At 35.1% G+C, this 25,564-nt stretch overlaps 1 protein-coding gene across 1 annotated transcript in view; it reads right to left on the reverse strand.

Annotated features, from left to right (window-relative positions):
- The window catches only part of LOC138693354 (glucose dehydrogenase [FAD, quinone]-like), a 65,081-nt gene extending 55,313 nt beyond the window's left edge, over window positions 1-9,768 (reverse strand). Inside the window, exon 1 of the mRNA XM_069817270.1 lies at window positions 9,686-9,768. The gene's annotated coding sequence lies outside the window, so the exon portion shown is untranslated. The remainder of the gene's footprint in view (window positions 1-9,685) is intronic.
- Window positions 9,769-25,564: the final 15,796 nt, after the last annotated feature.

Genomic DNA, 25,564 nt, shown 5'->3' on the forward strand with positions numbered 1-25,564 from the left:
AGTCATGTTTCAACAGATTTTAGTTTAATTTCAAGAATGGTGATGAAACTAAAACTTTGGAAATAAAACATAACCTATATATTTTCATCTCCCTTGATAAAATTCACAATGCAGTTACTATAATACAGGCATTATGTTATTTGATAGAATCCTATACTTAATTAACATCAGTTCCAAGATAATGTGTACATTATTTAAAGACTATCTTCGTATCTTTACTATTTATCTTTTACTTTAGTTTCCAACATTTTTTTTTCAGTACGACGAAAGGATTCCCAATTCTGCTTTCAAACAGTGGCGTCAACTTATATGGACTCGTGGAATCCGAGCCCACCCAATAATTTATCGTGGTTTGAGATTTATTTAATTTAAGGCTCGTCAAATGTTTGAACCCACCCACTATTTTTCAAAAGTTGGCGTCTCTGCTTTCAATAGTACCAAACATGTTCCGTTCTGTGGAACAGGTGTTGTCATAATGTAGTTCCAAAGTGAAACGAGTATTTGTAACCGCAAGTATTTCGTACTAGCTCAGAGCAACACTGTTATTTTGGAACATAGTGTTCCAAGGTGCTGTTACTTTTTGGAACAGTTCCAAACAAGGAACGGTTTCAAAATAACTGTTATGTTATTTTTTCCCCACCTCTAATAGCGCCATTGTTAGCGATAAGATTAAGTAGTTTTGATGAGGATATATAGTATTGTCAGACCCTCTGTCGATTTCAATGATATTTCCTAGAACACATCATATTTCTCATTTTCGCTGTGATGACTTGTTATGATATCTTCGAAAACTTCATTTTCTTTTACTGCATTCAAAATACCGCCGTTATACTCCGTAAATCTTGCATTGGACTAGTACAGTGTATTATTATTGAATATAGTTATTACTCGACTGAGGCCAGTGGAGTCCTACAGCCTGGAGCGCCACTTGTACTGCTTCTGAGTTCGTATAGCGTCATCGCGATAGTTCACATTACGCCCGCGGCTCCACTCGCCTCGGTCGAGTAATACTAATTTTATTAGCAACATTTCGATTCTCTTATGTTTGATATGGCTCGGTACAGCCCGGTCACTAGTGGCGAGCGTAGTCTGTGCTGCTATACCTTCTGCATTATCCAGTTGTTTCAAATTGCTTATTGCTCATATCGTTTATAATATGTTCTCTTCAGTTATGGTGTGTTCAATTAAAATAATTTTCAATTCATCATAGGAGAGAAATTATTCTTTTTTTCCTTATTGGACATGATTTCGCCGTTGTTATAACTAAAATTGATGCATGAATTTAACACTTTTAACGTAACACGAAGTTCCTCTGCATTGTATGTTCTGTGATGGAGACAAGTGTGGGCACGTAAGAGGTTAATTTTTTATAAGTTCTTTCGCTATATACTAAACCTCACTCGCACTTCAAAGATAAAAATGGCGAAGTTTTCGATCAGCTATGAAAACAACTATATACTTTATTTGAATGTACAAATACATCTGAGAATTTATAAAACAGTTATATTACCGGTTGTTCTGTATGGTTGTCAAACTTGGACTCTCACTCTGAGAGAGGAACATAGGTTAAGAATGTTTGAGAATAGGGTGCTTAGGAAAATATTTGGGGCTAAGAGGATTGAAGTTACAGGAGAATGGAGAAAGTTACACAACACAGAACTGCACACATTGTATTCTTCACCTGACATAATTAGGAACATTAAATCCAGACGTTTGAGATGGGCAGGACATGTAGCACGTATGGGCGAATCCAGAAATGCATATAGAGTGTTAGTTGGGAGACCGGGGAGCAAAAGACCTTTGAGAATGCCGAGACGTAGATGGGAAGATAATATTATAATGGATTTGAGGGAGGTGGGATATGATGATAGAGACTGGATTAATCTTGCTCAGGATAGGGACGAATGGCGGGCTTATGTGAGGGCGGCAATGAACCTCCGGGTTCCTTAAAAGCCAGTAAGTAACTACAGATACATCGGAAAAACTAAATAGACCAACAAAATAAATATTTTCTCTCTCTAGCATTGTGATATGATAGAATAACCAAAACGAAATCCCTGTTTCAACCACAAATCCATAATTGTGATAAGTGATCGAAAACGTTTGACCGGTAGTGTATATCATTACCTGTCATTGTAATCATTACTGTCACTAATATTATAGAGAAAAACGCCATTTTTGTGTAATATTATTTATTCATGACATTTGTAGCAGTGGGAAAGGTATCTGTACGTAGGAGAAAAATAGTTGATATTTGTCTTTTTTTTTTTCGAAAGTCACCAATTCCCATTAGGACTTCGAACTTCAAAATCGGCGACCATTTATGATCATTATCATTATCACCATCATTATTATTATTATTATTATTATTATTATTATTATTATTATTATCATAGTGGAGAATGTCATTTGTTATTTAATATTATGTATGACATTTATAGAAGTGTCTATACTATCACCGCTGCGGATCCAACAAGGCTTTGATTGTTCCTGTTGCCTATCTATGAAACAGGTTCACGAAAACTTTAGTTGCTGAAGGGTGTAAATGGAATCAATTTCCGCATGCTCCGAATAAATGTCATTTTTCCATTATCACATTTTATTTTTATTATTTTCAATGGAAAACGTAGAGCATATAAAGTTCTTAAATCGGGGGTACACATGAAATATAGTAGGAGATAGAAATTTTATAGGGTTTCATTTTTTCTAGATATACGCTCGATAACGCACGAATTTTAAATAATTACCTCAATTTACGGGATCATGATTTTTCAAGAAGTAACGGCGATAATATAAAAGTTTATTATCTCGAATAAATATCTGACGTCGACAAAAAATGCCATTTTATCTACATTTTCAATACCCATTCAAACAATTTCACGGCATTTGGCCATTCATCTGAATGAAACAATACTTATTGCGCCCCGGTGCATAGTACGTTTTTTTTTTTGTAATTGCGCGATTTAGGTTGAGATTAAAAACGGTTTAAAATCTCTCTGATGTGAATTGTCACCCAAGTTTACCCAGTGGCTCTCGGCATGAAATATACGGGCAGATAGGCAGGTACGACCTCTGTAATATACCATAACTGCGTTCATTTTACGTAGAGAACTCTCATTGAAAGCTACCCTATTTATTTACGAATCATATATACATGTCTCTCGCTTTTATCACAGTGAAAAATATTAATCTGACCCTTCTAAGCAGAAAGAAAAAACAGGCATGTTGAATAACATCTCAATTAAATTGTTTGGCAGTTTTTAATATCGAAGTAGACACAAGTGACACAAGTAAAATTTTGTATAATTTTGTGTCAGTTAATGTACTTGATAAGTATAATTAATTTCATTTTTAATAGAAATAATGGGTATAGTAATGTTATATACACACTAATTAAAATGTATACATCGCACTCCCAGTAAAATACTGTCGTATGTCGAAAATCACATATTACTATCGTATTTTTTTTTTCAATACTGTTTTACTAGTTGGAGGTATAAAATTCTAATAATAAAATAGTAAATTATCAAAAGTTTCGGTATCTATTTATTAAAATATTTTACAGCAGTATTTTACTAGGAAATAGCGTACCTTTACAAGTCACAATTTTCGAGTTGCGGCACTATTTTACTTCGAGTATGACATGTTAATAAAAACTTGTCATGTAATTCATACAGTGTGTTTAGATTACTTAATTTTCACAGCTACAATTCTGTTCCAAATTTTCAGCTTTACCCTATCCATACATTTGAGATATACACAACATAATAATACATCAGAAAAGAGTATCAATATAAACAATGTTAGACACTCCTTCCGTAATTAAACCTACCAAATTATCTGTATATCACCAGGATTTAAATCTAGTTTTCAGTGTGTTCAGTAAAAATCTGAACACAATTGAAACAAAATATATGTTACTTACTTACTTACTTAATTAATTACTTACTTACTTACTTACTTACTTACTGGCTTTTAAGGAACCCGGAGGTTCATTGCCGCCCTCACATAAGCCCGCCATTGGTCCCTATCCTGAGCAAGATTAATCCATTGTCTATCATCATATCCCACCTCCGTAAAATCCATTTTAATATTATCTTCCCATCTACGTCTCGGCCTCCCTAAAGGTATTTTTCCCTCAGACCTTCCAACTAACACTCTATATGCATTGCTGGATTCGCCCATACGTGCTACATGCCCTGCCTGTCTCAAACGTCTACAAAATATGTGTAACCAATATAAAATAAAGCTTATTTCGAAATGTATAGGCTATTAAAAATATTCCACATTGTTAAAGAAATTAAAATTCATATATAATTATGTAATAATTATGGACAAAATAAATTTCTCTTTGCACTGACTTTCTGAATGTCATAAAATCTTTAAATGAATGTTCAATGCGAAATAATTTTATGAAGGCCTGACAATTTGTAACAACAGAAATCTAAATTCGAAATCAGTTTAAATTCAGTATTAAGAATATTGTACATTCAAACATGTATGGCTCGGTATTCAATTATTCTGTTCTTGAAACGTACATTTACTTTCTGTCTCTTGAAATTTGGTATATATTTTCAAACTGAATTCTGAATTTTAGCCCTATTCATGAATCTTGCACCATAACTTTTGCAATCATCATTTCGGTCTCCCAGTTGCCTCATTAAAATATATCCGCAATTTTATTCACACAATGGGATTTGAAACATTTCGCTGTCGTTGGCAAGGAGCAGAATAATAGAAAATTCAGTAATTCGAAGTATTCCAAACTGTTATTGCGGAAACTGTAGAACAGGTAAGGGAGGCGTTTGTACATAGTCCTCGAAAGTCTGTGCGTAGAGTTAGCCTGCAGTTAACCATTTCTATATCCACCGTTTCCAAGGTCCTACGTTGTCGTCTGCGATTTCACCCTTCAAACTGCAATTAGTGCATAAGTTGAAACCTGATGACCATGCAAAACGACGTGTTTTCTGTGAAAGTTTATTGACACTAATGGCGGATGATGAAGACCTTTCAGCCAAATTCATTTTTAGTGACGACGCAACGTTCCACGTCAATGGAAAAGTAAACAAGTACAATTTAGAGATGGGCAAAAAATAACACAACAGTTATTTTGGAACTGTTCCGGTCTCGGAACTGTTGCAAAAATGAACAGTAGGTCGGAACCTCCTGTTCCGAAATAACAGTGTTCCGACTCCGAGCTGCTCACTTGCCCAGCTGTTGCGAGCTCGCAGTACCGCGTTGCACAAGGTATGTTCCGACTCCCTCGGAACTGTTGCAAAAATGAACAGTAGGTCGGAACCTCCTGTTCCGAAATAACAGTGTTCCGACTCCGAGCTGCTCACTTGCCTAGCTGTTGCGGGCTCGCAGTACCGCGTTGCACAAGGTATGTTCCGACTCCGAGATAACAGTCGGAACGTCGGAGCTTGTTCCGATGAACCAACGACAGCAGCAGTTACACTGTTCTCGTTGTTCTTTATGTTGTACTTGGAACTTCGTTGGATGAAGTTGGTATTTGAAACTCTCATTTGGTTGGAGGGGGGCGCATGGAAATTGAAATCCTTGCGGTGGCGCGAACTTTAATATCAACATTTGTAAGACTGGCCAATCATCTGTAATGTTATAGTAAGTATTTAATAATCTGTAATATTCATTCCCGCTTTATGGTTTATTTCACCATTAGTTGACTAATTCTGTTTTATAAACATTCTACAAAGTCATAAAGTACGCATACTATTATTAATTCATTGATCAGCTGATTCTATACAAAGGTTAAAGTCGTAAATGGTAATGAGTGGTTTAGTTACAATGTCTGTATGTCGTTTGTTGAGGTTAAGTCTGACAAGCACAAGTTTTTGTGCTATCTTCTCTGTTATCAAAGAACGACAAAATTTTGTAGCATTATTTGTTGGAAACTACCCATATAAGTACTGATTTGGAGAGCGATGTTTAATGCGAAGTTTAAATTACACTTTGGTAAAGATGCGATTCCAACATTTTAATAACCCACTGTGGGGTTTCCAGGTTTCTGTACTGCCAATATATATCTTTTTTATTTATGAAATTGTAATATTTATTATTATTATTATTATTATTATTATTATTATTATTATTATTATAACCGTGCATTAAGAAAAGTAAAAATAAAAATTAATGATTTGTTTTTTTTTTATTATGTAAGAGAGAGAACAGAAATTACATACCATATGTTTTAAATGTTATGTTATTTTTTTTTAGTTGGCTACCATGTCTTTATAACTTTATGTACGAAAACAAAGTGTTGTATTCTGTCCTTGTAGTCAACAGCTGTGTAATTACTAACATTAAGCTTTTGAGTTCTGTCCGCATGCACAGCAATTTTCCAAAATCGATTCGAATGTGCATTGCAGTGCCATCTATAGATAAGAATGTGTACTATGTCATGCCTATGAGTGCTCCAGTGTGAGCTGCATGGTGTTATTTGTCTATGGTGAAGAGGGAGGATACTGTACCGTTCGTTTGAACGACTCAACGACTCCGACTCATCACCACTGGTGACTGTTATTTCGGAACTGTTATTTGGAACATAGTATTTTTTCGGAACCGGAACCGTCGGAACTGTTCCGGGAAAAGAACAACTTCGCCCATCACTAGTACAATTCACAGAGCCTTGAAAATGTAACATTCAGATCATTTAACACAATTTGCTTATATCCAACAATGCCTTACTGACAAACGAATTAACGGAAACGGCGTTTTCTCTTTCTTATTGTGCTGTCATCTGTTGTTTCGGTCAACAATTATGAATTATACGTACATTACCTGAAATTCTTTGTGTTATTCTTTCTAATGCCACTGGTATGAATTTCGTAAAACACCTAGTGACAGAATTATTAATCCCGGAATATTTGTGCGGACACACTGTATTATTACTCGATATTATATCTTAAACCCAATGCCACTTTTCTTCCCAGAAGTTATTTATTATGTCCAGTTAAAAAATTCCTTTTACATAACAAATTATAATTTTTGAAGATAGACATTAGTCGCACAAATTAATATCGTCACATTGCTCTATTAACACGTACAATTTCTCCTTCATTTGAGTACGCGTGGAACGCAGGCAACTTACTCTTGTGATACAATTGAATTCCGTGGTACAGAAAACGTAGTAAGTAGAGTCCGGCGTTTGGTTACTTTGAATACAAGTTAGGTGTACATGGATCATACAGGCTACTAGCTTCGCTCTGAGAGTCACAGGCTGTCTCCCCGTTCTGTTTCTTGTTATATATGTTTATTCGTGTGTTCGTCTGTATAGTGACTGGACAATTAGAATAGTACGGACGTACAAAATATACTGCCACGTGAATTTAATAACAAGCTGAATATTTAAATAAAGTCAACTTATCCAAAAAGTAAAAATCAACGCTCATTATTTTTCTCATATTTACTGAGTTCTGAATATTTAATTTGCACTTTTTAAAATATATATTATCAAAGCGAAAATGAGTTTAGAATTAGACTACTGTAAATAATATGGCAATTTATAGAAGAAACTAAAATTCGAATATCCACAATCGAAATTGAATTACTATTGAAATATATGAAACTAGTGGCTTGTGCAGCAAATACTGCTGCAAAGTATGTTCGTTAGACGTTCAAATAAAAATTTTTCAGATTTATTTTCAATGAAGAATAATTGTCTTTTTGATAGTTATTTGCTTCCATATCCATAATAATGAAGCATACTCCCTCTGAATGGATTTTTTTAGCCAAATACTTTTTCTTGAACCTATCCAAATTCAGTTTTTGAGTTTTAACGCGAAAACGCAAGTATCAATGTCAGGACGATAGCAGTAGCTATTTCAGGTCATTGTGGATTGTAGGCAAAAGTTAAAAAAATGTCAGGTTTGCTAAGCTTTCGAACAATAGCATTTGCGTATAGCTGCTGCATGTAGAACTTAAAATGAAGAGCGTAAAATCATTTTATCTTACTAAGAGAACTTGCTGAAATGATCTGGAGACTACAAAATTTTCTAGGTCTCTTATTTTATCAGTAAGTAATACCTTTTGATCTTTCCTTAGGAACTGTAATTTTTGGGCTCTCTCGAGCCAATACTGAAGACAAGGACGCATATCAATATCTACACTACACCGCCATTAAGTATATGAATAAGACCCAACCCCACTGGGTTAATAAGTATAAAAACATTTGATTTTTAATAACAATATTATTATCTTACTTAAGTTTTGTAGTTATATATAGCAGTCACTCAGTAAATTATAGAAATTAAGATCTAAATTAAGATATTCTCTACATTTACTTACATAACCTCAAAACGTTTCACTTTCATGTCATCAATATAGCATCAATATTATGTACGATTAATGAAGAATAGACGCATCATGATATTAACTATAATAATATTTAATTTCTAATGGTAATAATGTCATCAAACCACCTCAAGTTTCGTAGATTTGAATATCCAATACACAGCTGTACTCAGAAAATTATACACTGCAGAATCAGATTTTAATAACAAATTGAATTGAGCTCTAAATATGTCGGCAATCCTGCAAGTCATGGCCTTCGTGTAATAGCCTATTGTTTATTGTAGTGTGTGTTTTGTTCTGAAATTCAATTAAGTCGGCCGTGATTGAATAAAATTAGTTCTCAAAACTGACAACAGATGGATTTTGGAAAATAGGAAAATTATGTGGGAAAATTGACATTTCACTGAAAACTACTACTTTTCCGAAAAACTTTGGATGCCAGGCATGAAAATGAGGGGTCACTCATTAAAATCCGTTCAGCCGTTTTCCCGTAATTTCCATTACCAGTTCAAATTATATATGTATACTTCGGCCTTGATGTTTTAACTTTCTTTCATTTAGAAATATTTGTAGATTTTTTTTAATCCTTGTGTTACCGTTTCTAATGACAGATTGTAGAAATTAATTATGGATACTTGTTTTCCACAAGAACTGGACACAAGCCTATGTGTGTGTGCAATATATATATATATATATATATATATATATATATATATATATGTATATATAAATGAATGAATGAATGAATGAATGAATGAATGAATGAATGAATGAATGAATGAATGAATGAATAAGGAAATAATACAATGAAATAAGGAAATGATTAAATAAATAAAATTAAAGTCATACAATGAATCCCAGTAAAAACAAAATCATTTACACTGACTACTATTTGTTTTGTTTCGACATGTTGACTGCCTTACTCACTGAAGATAGACCTGAACTGTGTGTCTGGGGTTCAGTGCCACTGATCTAGGCCTATACCCCATACGCAACTACACTGTTAAGGGTTGCTTTGTGACTCTAGGTAACCAAACGCAGGACTCTAGTAATAAGATACACTCATTAGGGTCAATAGTCCAGCTGCTGCTAAGCTAATCCTACCAGTGAGTCACATGTCGAAATATTTCCATTGTAGCCTATCACTTTCAGTGCTTCCCTGATAAACATTTTATTTAATACTCTATTATGAATGTAGCTAAAGTTTTTCTTGATATTGAAATACATTTACGTTAGATTTATGTAATATATAAGCACTTATAAAAACCACTTATAGTTCTACTATTTTACGCAAAGCTTAATTATAAGTGTTATAAGCTTACTTGAAGTTTCGTAGTTACTGTAGAAAAAATACCTTAGATTTTTCACTACACACCTGATAAGAATTACCTCCACGCACTTAGGCCTACACAGAATAACTGAGATGACTGTATATGAAGAAGATTTATCGTCACAGACTTCGCAAGCAAATAAATGTGGTTCAGGACCACGTTCTCTCTTATACCATCGGTCGCCCTTGAACTTGGCGAGTTCGTGCAACATCTTTGCAATTTTTTGCGCACCTTTGGCACACAAACTATCTGAATATGGGAGTGTACTATAGGTCGTTGCTTCCTTGCTGCCATCTTTGCACGCCGACAGGCTATAATAAAATTCTAATTTGCCAAATAGTTTGTCACTATAAAACTTTAATGTCGCTTGGCCCACACCTTAAGGGCATAGTGTATTACAACATCAGTAAGCAATGCAACACAGTCGAGTTCATTGAACTACAATCATTATAACGTTATACGAGACAGGCAATGAAAAAGAAATTTTAATTTACCGCAATAGTAGCTTAATTTTCTTGTCAACGGTGTCTTATCTGTCAGTCTTCTGTTATCATATTGAATTTTAAATAGTTTTTGTAATGGACGATTATAAGACAATGAAAGTTTTCCCATTAGATTTGCAAATGAATTTAGCTTTAATTCTTTGCTATTCCTTGTGTCTTACACACAATTTTCTCTCTCATATTTCATATTCGTTTCTGAAAGGAAAATGAGAAGAAGTGAAAATAATTAAATCCATCATTCTTGCTTTTATTTCCAGATACTTGAAGCTTGATACCTCATATTATAGCATGTTATGCATCATCTCGCATTTAGTTTTCTAAAAAATACTTTTTAACAGTTATTTGAATTAGAATCTAGGCTTCCACTTTTTTGTAGTCTCTAAAGATCCTACTTAACAAATAAAAATACAAATTAAGAAATATAGAAAAATTATTTAATTAATGACATCGAAAACTGAAATCTAAAACCTAAGTTAAAGTTATATGTACGGTTGTTTCCGATCTCTGATAACGAATTTGAATGACGTCATGTGCGTCAGGAATCACACCGACAGCTGAATTGCGGCGAGAGGTGACAGACCAGTAGTGAGTGATTTCATAATCAGAGTGCACGGTAGCACAGTAGCAATGTTCAAGAAAATCGAGGAAGGGGTACATAACAACCCTTTCCGATGCCAAGTACAGTTACGTGAAAATCACAGGAGCCTGCAAAAAACGTGGTTTCGTTATTTCCAAGAAAGGCATCTTGTGTGTACCTCATAAGACTGGCAAAGCTCGGATGGGATTAATTCCAAAGTGGAAAAAGCAAGCAAATCCATCCCCCGTCACAAGTCACCGCACCCCACGAGATGATACAAATTAACTCCATTCGAGGTTTACCAATCTTATTAAGTATACAGAAGATGCCTTTCTTGGAAATAACGAAACCTCGTTTATTATAGGCTTCTTTTAATTTCACTTAACTATACTCGCAAGAAAACTGAAGAAGGAAAATTTGAGAATTCTAAATGAGATAACAGAGCAAGTGGGCAGCTTCAAATACATGGGATGTACTGTAAGCAGAGACATGAGCTTCAGCCAGGAAGTCAAAGCAATGCAAAGGAAGCTTTTAATAGAAAAAGGAGTATCTTCTGAAGATCTCTGGAAAAAACTAAGGAAGAGACTAGTGAAGTGCTTTGTGTGGTGTGTGATATTGTATGGAGCAAAAACATGGACATTACGACGGAATGAAGAGAAACGAATAGAAACATTTAAATGTAGATATGGAGAAGAATGAAGCGTGTGAAGTGGACAGACAGAATAAGAAAAGAATTTGTGTTGGAAAGAGTGAGCGAAGAAAGAATGATGCTGAAACTGATTATAAAGAGAAAAAGGAATTGGTTGGGTCACTGGTTGAGGAGAAACTGCCTACTGAAGGGTGCACTCGGAGGATTGGTGAACGGGAGAAGAGTTCGGGGTAAAAGAATATAGTAGATGATAGACGACATTAAGATATGTGGATCGTATGCGGAGACTAAGAGGAAGGCAGAAAATAGGAAAGGTTGAAGAATTGTGGGTTTGCAGTGAAAGACCTGCCCATGGGCAGAACACTTATGCATGTAATATAGGTTTCATATTGAATCAATGATGACTGTAAGAATTTTGACCATAACATTTCTACATATTGTATTGTATACAATGTTTCTATTTGTAGATTACAAGTCTATGTAGTCATTTTAGCGCTCAGCAGCTCACCAAAGCACTTGGTTTGCAGAATTATTTCTTTTGGCATGCGTAGAAGCGTTGTGAATCGTGCTATAGATACCGGAACCTGCGTTTGGCGACCGTTGCACGACCGTTAGAAAACTTTGGTGAGTGTGTAGACTGTAGAGCGAGCAGGCAGTGTTCTGAAAGCAAACATTACCTTCCACCAGAACGGACCAGCATGTAATAGATAAGTTAACTCACGACCAACGTTTTCAGTTAAGTTAATTTTGCAATTGCGGGAATAGAGGTATGGCATAGCTGTGACGTACGCCAAGCACACAAATTGGTCCCGGTGTCTGTACATCCGTAAATGACAATCAGTACTTATACATATGCCTTATAGAGCAATAAACAAATTTGTATTCATAAGGTGTAGTATTTACTCCGAATAACAAACTTTTATTTGCCCATTTTAGGTTTGATTTTAAATACCTTATTTCCAATTAAATATCGTTATTGTACTATAGAGCATTCCACCTTAAGAAAAAAGCATTGGTCGTACGGGTCTTGGCTAGTAGCCTGTTGCCTCAAGATGCCGCCGTTAGTAGAACGAGTGAGGTGTAGTATCTCTATCTCACTCTCTTCCTAATACGTACAGTGTTCAAGCAAGTTTATCGCACAACATAGGTAAGTTGAGTCCGTTGAAATGATAAAAAAACCTCTTAATGCCATAATGATACTTCCAAAAACATATATTATGTTTTATATACATTATAACTATACTTCGGATATTTAGATCATTAACCAACTTTTATACATCTCAACTAGGCTTCATAATGATCGAAAGTAGGCATTAAATTACAGTTTTAGGGACATAAACCGTTACTGCAATTACAAATATTAATAATAATAATAATAATAATAATAATAATAATAATAATAATAAAATATTATTTTATTGGGTGAAGAAGTGTTATAATATAGAGTTAAGATTATGTGCAGCACACGTTTACCACTATTAAATGTTAAGAAGCACTTATAATACAAATTTAAGATTATTTGCAGCGCACGTTTTCTCTTATTAAATGTTACGGAGCGCTTATAATACAAAATTATGATTGTGTGCAGCACACTTTTTCCGTTATTAAAAATGTTAAGAAGTGCTTATAATACAAATTTAGGATTATGTGCAGCACACATTTTCCGTTATTAACTTCACACTATAATCAAACAAAAACCTAAGATACACACCTAATGCCTTTGTTGTTTTGCTGACAGTTAAATTTTGTGTACTTTTTCAAATAAGCGCAGAATATGTATGTGTTTTATCAACAGTAATCTCACTAGAGGTTTTGATTTATCTAGAGAAAATCAAAACTCGAGTGGGATTTAATTGACTATTACACGATTAGAAGAAAGTATATAAAGATTAGAAGCAACGAAGTACGGTACTCCAATGCAATAAAATATTAATTGACTTACGAAAATACAAAACTGTCTTCAAATTTGTACCATCTCAACATTATAAATATTACGCTAGTAGATGGCAGTAGTGTGTTATGATTAACTGTTTTCTTGTTATCAGTTATTCAGTTGTGCCAGCTATGGAATCTTCATTGAACTCTGTGGACGGTTACTGGTCAAGAAGGCTTTGATGATTCAGTTTCATTTTTATTAAAACAGTTGCATTCCACTTCAATTATCCCGATCCCAGTAATAAACGTCACTTGACAGATGATTTTCTATAAATCTTAGTATTAAACAATCTCTGATACGTGACTATTCATAATATCATATAGCAGAAGCTATAACATAACCTAAATAATATAAACGAGTGTTGGAAAACTTTTAATTAGGGATGATGAAATAAATAAGAAACGTTTTAATTAACGATGATGAAATAAAAAATAAACGTGAATAATTTTAAAAGAAACAATTATTGAAAGCACAATTTTCAAATTTGAATGTTTTAGTGGTTGGTGGTTCAGTTGATGTTATATTGGACGTGTGCGTAAAAGAAATGAACTCGTTGATGTACATGGTGTATCCCTCAACTTATTCAGAATTTCCGAATGGTGCTCTTCATTTATTTGTAAATAGGGTTTCAGGGAAGATGCATAGCTATGACCAGTGATCTTTATTAATCCTTGTTCTTGAATACCAATGCGAGTCACATTTGAAAGTGCTGTGCATCGACTGGAGTGGTTTGTAATTTTCTGTTTTTTGACGTCCAGACCAGTGCAGTTTGAAATGTTGGCAAACAAAGAAAGAAATGCTAGGGTAGTGATAAAAATAAACAAATGCTAGGGACGCGATAAAATTAAACAAATGCTAGGGACGCGATAAAAATTGTGCGATAAGCATCCATGATTGGTTGAAAGATGTCCGTTTGTACCGTTTTATTGGTCAAAAGTAGTGTGACGTAGTAAAAGTGTAATAGTCAGTGTAAAATCATAGCCTTAACTGTACCACCCCTACTTGTCTGTTAAGTTTTACAGCGGAGATGTCCGGCAAGACAGCGGAAGACTATTCTATCAATTTAGCTGTTATCCCGTTATTTGTAAATTAAATATATGTTAATTTTAGAGCTGTGACACAATTTTAGCACACGAAATCGTTCTAGTTCTCAATGAAATTATGTTCTATGAATTAAATGAATCTAATTAATTCCCAATTCTCAAGAAAAATACATATAAATGGTAGATGGAACAGCCTCGATATGTTCAATGCTATTTTCTTGAAGTGGAATCCTCTATATTCACTAGTACCTACATTAATGAAACACTTATTCTGTAAATTAGTATGGGAAGAGAAAGCTTTCAAATAAAGCTGTGGTGTAACAGCATTTGAAACATCTTGTTACTCTAATCTAAGTGGATAGCGAATTGCCCAATATGATGTGCGGAACGTACAATGATTGCTCTCCATCGATCCAGCGGTTTTTACGAGAGGGTCTCTGTGCAGGGAATGAGGGAGGTGGTTGCGAGCATGATGAAGTGCTGAATGTAGATGTGCTAATGTGTTAAGTATGTATCGATTGTTTGATTGATTGGGTCTGTCTGGAGGAAGAGGGGAGTGACACATACTCACAGACCGCGCGATTCCAAATCCATCTGAGGACGGATTTTCCACATCGCTAATGACAAACTATGTTCCTTAACTTTTCCATCCTTCCACCCAGAAACTGACAGTGCCGCGTCTAGATCTGCGAATATTTTACGAGATCACATTCTTATTAAAGTGCTTTCCAAAGTACTCTAGTCTATTTGACAGATGACTCCCCTTCTGCAGAAGGACAGGGTTTCGATTACCGACCGACCTTGTGGAATCTTTGGTAACTGTGAAGAAAATTCCTCTTTTAGTGTGGAATTCAGGTATTTGACGGTGGTTGAGTTGTGCTGTAGATCTTTGATACTGCTGGTTCTCAGGTGTAATGGTTAGAGAGTCGATTCTCATGACGAAGGTCGGGATTAAAATGTCAGTAAATATTTTGATAATACGCATACCGGTATTTGATATTTTGTGTTCTCCCATATTCTCTGTAATTACTTCACTAGGCGCTTCTCACAATATTACTGTTATCTCACGATGAAATGCCATGTTATGTCTAAGTGTCGGCACTATAAATGACGGGTTCGGAAATAAAACGTGGTAAATGACGTTGTAGTGTTTTGAAGGTATTAGGTAGAGCCTATTCCGAATCTCAGCGCTGAGCAATATGATGGCATCACGTTGTTCCGAATTTCAACGATGACGTCACTGATGCTCCACCGATGTGGCACCGGTTCCATCAGCTTGCAGTTGGCAGTCTTCGTCAGTCGCCATCAGTGAATCTGATTGGTTCTTGTATAGGGCGGGAATTAGCAGACGAATGACATCGTGCACTGCTGTGTCATGTCGGTGTGTCCTGCTTTGATTCTGCTGTATTGTTTGTAATAAGCACAACGTAAAAACAATATGTTAATGGCTTATGAGCGAACATGTCAAAGGACCAGTTATTACTACCGGTTCAAGAAATAAATTGTTTATGCTCTCTTTTCTTTGAACGAGATGGCAGTACGAAAATTTCTCAAAATCTTGCTAGCGTAGCACAGACAACAACTTGTACAGCCGCCATGATAGCCATCGAACCTTCCAGCAGTTTCGTTCTTATTTCGCTACAGCGTGACTTCATTGTTTTCCACCGGACCGGTGAGATTCGGAATATGCTGGTAGGTAATCTCCTCTTCCCAAGGCGAATTTAGAATAGTATATGGTGCAGAATATATTATAGTTTTCCACAATCAGTAACAATAAACTTTAAATATTTGGATAATGGTAGCTCCATAGCCAATCTTTCCTTAATCATAGGAAAATATTATTTCATTTTACCATTCGCCGTGCCATTCTATTCCTATTTCCATCTTTTTCCTAGCTTCGCTGGCATGGAATTCTGAACATTTTGTCATATTTCTCTGGACTATGTTAATTGGTTCATTTTATGACACTATATCAGCTGTTACAGTTATCTAACCTCTGACTGAAATGAAGGTGATATCATCGACCAAATAAGTCCAAGATCTAGAGTCGAAAGTTACCTAACATTTTTTCTTAATGTGTTAAGGGAAAACCTAGAAAAATACCTAAACCAGGTAACTTGTCTCAACAAGGATTTGAACCTGGGTCCGCTAGTTTCACGGTCATATATGCTAACAGTTACTCCACAGCAGTGGACTCTCTGTAGTACTAGCTGCTTCCTTTCTAACTAGATAACTTTTTCGTTGTCATAAATGGAGATGTACTTATGCTTCAACTCAAATAAGTGAAATTTTCAATGGTCACATTGCCATTTGCTTTATTTTTTATCATTTTTTAAATGTTTCTAATAAGTCACTAGGATTATTGACTTCAATTATAGCTGGTGCTAACGTTGTAGTTTTTGTGAATATGATTGAGGAATATACTTTGTATTCTTGCTTTCAAGTAAAGCATATTCTGCCTGAAGACAAGGATAATAAATTGCGTCTTTGAATCAAAGCGATTTCTGGTATAACATTCATAATAGTTTTCGGCACAGAATTCCACTCGGAAAGTAATTTTTTCTTAAACCCATCCATTAAATAATTTATATCGGGAAGACTAATACATATACAGGGTGTTAAAAAAGTATCCAATATTTCAGGAGGTGCTATATACATCAAAACAAGAAAATTGTGTCTAATAAACATGGGTCCTACAACACATACTTTCTGAGATCTGAACACTTGTTCATAGGAGGTGCTCAATGTCACGTCCATTCATGGCAGTGCATTCCTCTGCCCTTTGGCGTAAGGAATCACGAACTCGTTGAAATTGACCTGCCTGTTCTTGATAACCAAAAGTCTAGGGGATCTAGGTTTGGGGAACGAGCAGGCCAAGGTGTGGGGCCTCCCCAATCAATCCAGCGGTCCTGAAATATCAGCGTCACATGTCCACACTCATTGCCGAAAAAATGTGCTGGTGTGCCATCATGTATGAACCATATCTGTAGCCTTTGCTGACATGGCACATACTCCAGCAAGGTAGGCAATATTTTAATAAGAATGTCCTCATAACGAGCCCCAGTTAATCTCTGTGGTAGCACGTATGGTCCTTAAAGTTGATTGAGAATCGGTGCTGATGCCTTATTTCTTCAACGGCATGGGAATTTTCACTCGCCCACACATGCTGATTACGAAAATTCACAACACCATCTCTGCTGAACCCCGCTCGTATCCGCAACCAAACTTTTGTTTTCAGTATTCCTTGCGACGTATCATTATTCCATGCCAAGGATGTCAACTACGGATGATTATCTGGTAGCCTGCTGTATTATAGGGCAGAAAAATGCATTGCCATGGATGAACGTCATATTGAGCACCTCCTATGAACAAGTGTTCAGATTTCAGAAAGTATGTGTTGTAGAACCCATGTTTATTAATAGTAATATACGTTACAAGAGCGGTATGTTGACGTTTTCATGTTCGAGGGAAAGATTGAAAAAGCGAAACGTAGTTGAGCTTTTTTAATTTCCGAGAATATGAAAACAAACATACCGCTCGTGTATCGTACATTATTTTGTGCGAAGATCGTTTATTACATACCTGAAAGACGAATTTCTAATTAGTTGCAATGAAATCTCCATGTTGATTTCTGTTTAATGACGGCAACTTCGGAAAACCAAAATATCTTTCTTCAACATTGTTGCTATAAAATGTTTTCTGTGTTTACTATACTCCAGCAGGCCGTGATATACGTCTGTCTTTTCCCCCCAATCTATAAATGCGAACTTGAAACAAACGGTAAGGTTATGTAATGATTTATTTTTTTATTTTAATATTTTAACAGTATTATTTATATAATATATTGCAGTAATAACATCCGCATCTGGAATCTTGTTGATTTTTTTACGGCTTCCTTAATGTTACTTGTATCAGGAATGTAATAAGTTTCGTGGAGTAGTAGACTTTACTTAATTTTTGCAAATATTTAAAAACAATAATTAACATTGCAATTTAGGTGAAATTGCAGTGGTAAGTTTCCTATTTATAATTATTACTATGTTAAACGTCTCTAAAAATAATATGTTAAAAACCTAAAGCAGTAAAATGAATGTCGCGCTTAAGCGGTAAGAAGAGGGAAATTGTTATGTGTGTTAGGTTGGGAATACTGAATGTGGTATTTCACACTTACCGCGTATTGGTTCTGTGCGGAAAACAAGCAAATACGCACGATCTCGCACAAACATTTTTTCATGTCTTGATGTATACTATCACCTCCTAAAATTATGGACACTTTTTTAACACCCTGTAGTAGCAAATATAGAGTCGGCAAATTACTTCATTGCAGACAACTAATGTTTAATAAACCAGATGATATTAGGAGCGAGCGACCACAAACGTGTTAACTAGAAAATGAGTAGAGGAAGGCGAGTCTTAGAGAAAGATGAGCAAACTGGGAAGACGTAATTTAGAGTTAGATTAGGAGGTGGGGCTACGCTACCGCTAATGATGAGCTGTAAACGGTTAGCTTACGGAAGTCGTGTAATTTATATGCATTTCACGATAAACTGCAATATCATAACAGTCATGATTATCAGGATAATTCTGAGAATGGTTAGGTCATGCCATACGTAATGATCTCGATCCATCGTTAGATAATCGAATATTTGATCTTCTGCTTCTTATTTTATGAACTCTTTATCTCTCTTTTATGTAAACATGGTTAGTACAGATTAATTTGTGTTTTTATACATTTTATTTTAGATTATAACTCCAGTATTACCTTTTATTGAGGTTCTGGTTGACATGTAAATCTATTATCAGGCAGTACATCTCACTTGACGATTTGTGCCAGAGAAAGAACGATAACATTATTTGTATCCATCTGAAGTTTGATTAGTATAATATGTTACTAGTCATCGATGTATGCAATGAAGGAAGTAAGAACTGGTCATACTAACCCATTATCTCCTGGCTTAGCTGCCTCATGAGTGATGTCTTATTGGTGTCACTTATGAGGTTCCAACTTGTTAGGACAATTGACTAAACAGCAACTTCAGTTCACATATTAGGCCTATTTCTTCAATTATTTTGAATGATTTCATTTCCGCTAATGTTAAGGGTGTGTCTTCTGTCTTATTAATTTCCAGACTTTACATCCATAAAACGGAATGTTTCTAGTTACGATTCTATGTAGGTCAGTTATCGTCTCCTATGTACTTTAGTTGATGTCTTGGCACGTTTTTATAGCGTGGATTTTATCGATTTAATAATTTTGTTACTGAAATTCGTGTCTCTCAAAAACGCAAGGAATGAAAAATGTCTGCAATATCCAGTACTTTTTCAATTAAATTGTTTATTAGTTAAAATATAGCATCTCGTAAACTGTAACGGTCACATTCATTTCCTTTGATGTTAAAGAAGTTTCATTCTAACTTTTTGATCGTGCATAGTTCACACATAATATGTACCAAAATGAATACCCTGTTGTTTTAATAGCTTTAGTCTGGTCCTTTTTTAGTTTAGTTAGTGTTGTGACTGAATGTATTATACGCATTGCGATCAAAAACTTAACTTTGTTATTAAAATTTGTGCTAAAATTTAATAACTGAAATAGTTGACATATGTGTAATTTATTGTCTCATGAATATATTACATGGAAATGAGCGGCGTGGATTTTCATCATTGCTGAAGATAGTTAAAATTTCACAACAGTTCGTCGTCTCGTGAACAGCAAAGATGATAAAAAGGGTACTCTGTTCATTATAATATATCTTTCGAATAATACATCAAGAGAGAATGTATAGATAGTAATATTATTTGCAGCACAATAAAGGAATTTAAATATTGAAATAAAACTTTGGGAAACATTGAAAGATACAAAATTAAATTCTAAATAGGCACAGGCATTTAAAATATAGTATGATGATAATGCCTCCCAAATTAAAATTGGAAACAATATATTACCTATTGAGAACAAGTGGAACTATTTCAAATTTTGTCAAATTGTTAAATCTTTTGTTCTGACTTATCCCGTGGTTAGAAAATAACCTTACACGATCAGGAAATTGAAGGTCAGATGTCTTTGAACGCCAGTGTACACTGGCAATCAAAGAAAACTGACCCTTACCAATCGAGAGTAACTGAACATTTGTTGGTGTAAATGTACTTCATTAGGTTGTTACTAGCATGTTACTGTTGAATGAATGGATGGCGTAGGTAACAGTCAGTGTCGCCAACAGCAATATGTAAAATATGGAACAAACTGGAAAGAACGCCGAATCTTTAAAATTGCAATAGAAATGATGCAATTAATTATACGGTTGTATTCTGCTCGCATTTTCTCGGCTGAATGTGTTCATGATGTTTTCAGTCGACCATGGTCCTTGTGATAATTCTGTTCCCTAGAGTTGATAAACAATATGATCAATACGGAAAATAATTTATGGCTGCTGGAAGTATTTTCTCTAGATCAAAATTAAACGGAAACGTGGTCATAATTATGCACTTAACGTTTTGGTAAACATTGCACCGAAATTTGCTTCCTCTCATTTAAATGACATTTCCTAAACCACATCATATATCACCTTTATTTCACTGTGATAAGCTGATATAGTATATTTCTTAATTTTATATTGTTTTAGTTATTTAGTGCATTTATAACACCGCCGTTATACTCCTTAAACTTTGCACTTGACTGTGTAGTAAATTGTTTAAGAATATAATCGAGGTTGTCTGTTGTTTCACACAGCTCTGTACGGCAGGGTAACTAGTGGCCAACGTGGCTCTAGAGTTCGCTTTATCCAGTTCCAAATATTCTTATACATAGTTAATGATATTAGTGTCACCTATTGAGAACTAGCGGAACTACCTCAAAGTTTGTCCATTGCTAAGAGTTTGTTATATATTCCGAACTCTTTGTCTATTGTATCGAAAACCTATTTGATTTATTTATCTTTGGTCTTGACTTATCTCGTTGTTAGAAACTAAGCCTACACACTCAGAGAATTCTAGGTCAGATATCTTTGAACGCCAGTACAGTTGTTTATTTCTTTACCTAAATATCAGAGACTTGTAGGAACGAAATATGTAGGGCGTATGGGACAGTAATTTTATATTCCATTATCTGAATAATGGAGGTTGTTTCGGGAGAAAGATGAAGGTAAATTGTCATAGTTACTATTTCCTAACCTGAATCGTTCAGAACGTTTCTTTATAGCTAAAACGTCGATTAAGACAATCGATGCAAAGTGGCATTTTAAGTAATGAATTCATGACATTCGATATCTTAATAATGGATATTTTTGTTTCCGCGTAATATAAATTTTACGTCTTGCCAAAGCGACATCTGGCTTTCAAGACCTAAAAGTTCATGGTATTCATCGAGATATCGAATGCATCTGTGAAAACGCAACCATAGATATTCTTACCAAGCTACTAGGCCTATGATTCATTTGTTTTCATTAATGGAGTTTGGTTTATTCAATGTTCCATGTTGAACTTTTCTACTATTAAGAATATGTTGTTTACGAAAGGAGGAAATGTGTGTGTATTGTGTCTGAAAACTACAAAGTTAGTGAACTTTGTGAACTAAAAAAATCGTAGGTGAAGTTTTATGTACAAACAGAAAATTAAATACAGTGCTTTATAGTGACTCAAAATATCCTCATGCGTTCAGTGCCTGTGTATATGGACATAACCATTATGCTTTGTAAATGGAAGGAATATCTTTAGTAATTATAAGAACTCTTGCTCAAAAAAAGTTCAAAATAATGTGCATTCTCGATCAGACAAACTGACAACAAAGAGTATGCAATCAACTTGAAGTGAGGTAACAAACAACTTATTATACTCGTATAATATCGTATTAATAAAACAATTTTTGGGTAATTATCTACTACAGTTGACGGTGCATACATTAGTGGTGGTGCTTGTTCGTGGGGATTATGTTGAACTCTGTTTTACGCTCAGCTGACGTATTTTTCCGTAAATTTTGTGACTTGAAGGTTAGTTGAGGAGATGGATAAGTGACTTGAGGCTGAGGAATGTGACAAGAGTAGAGTGGGTTGGATGAGGTGATAGTTAAGTTACAGGAGACCAAGAACTGTGACAAGAGTAGAGTGGGTTGGATGAGGTGATAGTTAAGTTACAGGAGACCAAGAACTGTGACAAGAGTAGAGTGGGTTGGATGAGGTGATAGTTAAGTTACAGAAGACCAAGAACTGTGACAAGAGTAGAGTGGGTTGGATGAGGTGATAGTTAAGTTATAGGAGAGCAAGAACTGTGACAAGAGTAGAGTGGGTTGGATGAGGTGATAGTTTATTTACAGAAGACCAAGAACTGTGACAAGAGTAGAGTGGGTTGGATGAGGTGATAGTTAAGTTACAGAAGACCAAGAATTGTGACAAAAGTAGAGTGGGTTGGATGAGGTGATAGTTAATTTACAGAAGACCAAGAACTGTGACAAGAGTAGAGTGGGTTGGATGAGATGATAGTTTATTTACAGAAGACCAAGAACTGTGACAAGAGTAGAGTGGGTTGGATGAGGTGATAGTTTATTTACAGAAGACCAAGAACTGTGACAAGAGTAGAGTGGGTTGGATGAGGTGATAGTTTATTTACAGAAGACCAAGAACTGTGACAAGAGTGGAGTGGATTGGATGAGGTGATAGTTAAGTTACAGAAGACCAAGAATTGTGACAAAAGTAGAGTGGGTTGGATGAGGTGATAGTTAATTTACAGAAGACCAAGAACTGTGACAAGAGTAGAGTGGGTTGGATGAGGTGATAGTTAAGTTACAGAAGACCAAGAACTGTGACGAGAGTAGAGTGGGTTGGATGAGGTGATAGTTAAGTTACAGAAGACCAAGAACTGTGACAAGAGTAGAGTGGGTTGGATGAGATGATAGTTAAGTTACAGGGGACCAAGAACTGTGACAAGAGTAGATAAAGTGGATGAAGAGATAGTTAAGTTACAGGAGATCAAAGACTATGGCAAGACCGGAGTGGGTAGACGAGGAGATAACTAAGTGATACTTTATTTCATTTATTATATTCCATAGATCTTACATTAGCAATGAAGCTTTAAGGTATGGAACAAATCAAAATTTTACAAGATTAAAATTACAATTACAAATTTGACAAATTTTTACAATTTTTACAATATATTACCATTTTTACAACTTTGCAATTTTTCTACAATTTTGTACAATATTTTGGCGAGATGTAGTGGGATGAGGTGATGCCCGAGGATTCGCTCAAAGATTACCTGGCATTTGCCTTATGGTTGGGGAAAACCTCGGAAAAAATCCAACCAGGTAATCAGACCAAAGAGGCTGAAATGAAGTGAGGCCGAGGACTCGCCATAGACCATTCGGCATTAGTCCTACGGCTAGGAAAAACCTCGGAAGAGACCAATCAATGAGACCAAATGGGAGATCCAACTCAAGCCCGAGCGCAGCTCTAGATCAGCAGGCCAGCGAGTCTGCCGGCTGAACTACTTCGATGGCTCTACTAAAATTATACAGTACATAAGCAATCAGATTATTAAATTTACAAACGCAAACGATTATTCATCAGTTGAGGTATAAAATATAATACATAACAAGTAAGTTAATTCAATATAAGGCATAAACCATTCAATCAGTTGAGATATGCAGAAATTTATAATACATATCATGCAAATTACTTCAAATTCCAAACATAAACAATTCATCAATATAGCTGTACAGATTACTATTCAATATAAATCGTACAAAATTCATGAGCCAAACTATACAAACATATACAATACAAAGTAAACAGATTAATTCAATTTACAAGCATACTTTCGTTAAGCTATACAAATTTGTACAATTTATATCTAGTAGATTAATTCAATTTATAATCATAAACAATTCATCAGTTGAGCTATACAAACTACTATACAATTTACAGCATATACAATTCATCAATTGACCTATAGAGACTATTATTCAATTTACAACATATACAATTCATCAGTAGAGCTGTACAGACTACTATTCATTTTAAAAACATATACAATTCATCAGACAAACATATACAATACATAGCAAACCAATTAATTCAATTTACAAACATATTTTCGTTAAACTATACAAAATTGTACAATTCATATCAAGTAGATTAAATCAATTTATAATCTTAAACAATTCATCAGTAGAGCTATAATGTCTACTATTCTATTTACAGCATGTACAATTCATCAGTAATGCTAAACAAAAATATGCAGTGCATAATAAACAGGGGGCGGAGGTCTATGACATGTTTAGAATGGCTTAGGTGAGACGATAGACAAGTGACATGATGCAAAGAATTTCGACGAAGTTAGATTGGGTTAAATGAGGGGATAGATAAGTGACAGAATTACAAAGACTATAACAAGTTGAGTGGGTGAGATGAGAGGATAGCTACATGACATGAGGCCAAGAACTGAGACGAGGTTGGAATGGGTTATATGAGGGGATAGATAAGTGATGGTGCTCCGAGTACTGTGACATGATTAGATCGGGTTAGATGGGGGATAGCTAAGTGTCATATACGTGGGCTGACAGTAAATGTTATATCATTTTGTGTGTGTCATTGTGACAGTCTATTTTATTTTTAACGTGGTCGTTATAATAAAATTAGCCATTTCACGTTTTTACGTTTAATAATCAAATTAAAAAGAAAATTTTTACGTAATGGGGGTAAGTTATTTATTTATTTTTTTCGTATAAAGACTAGTAAATACGATATTTTTTTAAAGATTGGTACGATATTCTAACTTTACTCACCTGGCAACCCTACCTGCGCGTCAGTCATGTCCTCTTTGCCGCTCACACACGTACAATGTGTTTACTCAATGTTGGCTTACGCTGCGTTCGCTGAATGTTGACTCTTGTGGACTCACCCTTTAGTTTAATACTCTTTTCACTTTTATTTATTTTTAAAAATTTTACCACGGCAATCTTTACTATTTCATTTTCTCGCGGCACACTTGTTGAAAACTTCTGCTCTAGACGTTTGTAAAGCTGATGGTATAAACATTACCTTGTGAATAATTGCAAGTACAGACCGATTATTTAGTCCTGACAGCTCGGCGACGCGAAAGAGGGGAAGTAATAGTAGTAGTGGGGAGAGTTCCGGAGTAGAGATAAGGGCGATCGGTCGGTAAAGGAATGCAGTACAACTTAACTGTACTAGAAACATACCGCTCAACCGCACGCATGACATCC

The sequence above is a fragment of the Periplaneta americana genome, chromosome 17 (assembly GCF_040183065.1).
Source record: "Periplaneta americana isolate PAMFEO1 chromosome 17, P.americana_PAMFEO1_priV1, whole genome shotgun sequence".
NCBI classification, from domain to species: Eukaryota; Metazoa; Arthropoda; class Insecta; order Blattodea; family Blattidae; genus Periplaneta; species Periplaneta americana.